Genomic DNA, 1,202 nt, shown 5'->3' with positions numbered 1-1,202 from the left:
GAAAAGATGAAAAAAGTGTTATTTAAATTTTTAGGAATTTACTTGCATTGCTAGAAATTTTTGAAACTAAAAAAATTACCCAAAATTCACCTCTTGATACTCCTAGAAGATAGAATAAAAACATTTTTATTTACTTTTAAATTTGCTTTTTATTCCTCTTAAAAACCCTGAGATCAACCGAAGGACTTATATGCATGCATATAAGCATAGCCAATGGACACAAGACACTGGGGGGTGGGGGGTGGGGGAATGTCAAGGGGGGTGGGAGGGAAAGGAGACATATGTAATACTCTTTGTAATACTTTAGCAATAAAACAAAATTTTTAAAAAAAAAAAGACTGGAGAAGAAGAAGACTTCAGGGATAGCCTAGGACCACCCAAATTTAAATATGCAAGAAGATGTTTTAATAAAAGCTCTCTGGTTTGCAAAGAACAGAAACCCTCTCTAACTAGTTCAAGGGAAGATAGGGGTTATTAAAAGGGTATCAGGAATGTCATGGAATTGTGGGGTAATTATCATGGGATCTTGGAACAAGCAAACCAGCCAGCCTTGGTGGTTCAAGGCTATTCACTCATCTCTAGCTTATTGGTTCACTTGCTACTGAATATGCGTTCATCTTGTTGTCTCAATAGCCCAGCCTCCTAAGATTTTTCAGCAACCACTATCACCACCAAATGGTTCTTCCTTCTGTGGTTCATTCACATTTATAAACTGGTAATGGAAAGAGACTTGACTTTAGGTGGTGAACACACAATACAGTATACAGATGGTGTAATATAAAATTGTACACTTGAAACATGTAATTTTATTAACCAATGTCACCCTAATAAATCCAATAAATTTTTTTAAAAGAAAGATAATCTAATGGGCTCAGGTTTACCCATGAGGGAGCCCTGATGGTGTCAGGTATCCTACTCTGAGCCAGTCACTGTGATGAGGCAGGGAGGGTTCAAGCCTCGTTACCCATGAGCAGAATCGGGACAATCAGTATTACACTTGGTACAGAAGGGGAAAAGAAATACATTGAGAAGGGAAGGAAAAGGTACCTTTAACAAAGGAAACACTCTTCACTATCCACAATGAGTATGAAGAATGAGAACTTCGGGTCAAAAATCCATCCATGTAATGGGCGAATGCTAAGAATTTTACATATTTTACCCTGTTTAGAATTCCCATAAGCCCTGCACAGTAGGCTAAATTA

The sequence above is a fragment of the Myotis davidii genome, unplaced genomic scaffold, assembly GCF_000327345.1.
Source record: "Myotis davidii unplaced genomic scaffold, ASM32734v1 scaffold575, whole genome shotgun sequence".
NCBI classification, from domain to species: domain Eukaryota; kingdom Metazoa; phylum Chordata; class Mammalia; order Chiroptera; family Vespertilionidae; genus Myotis; species Myotis davidii.
Note: the sequence above shows the minus strand (reverse complement) of the source record.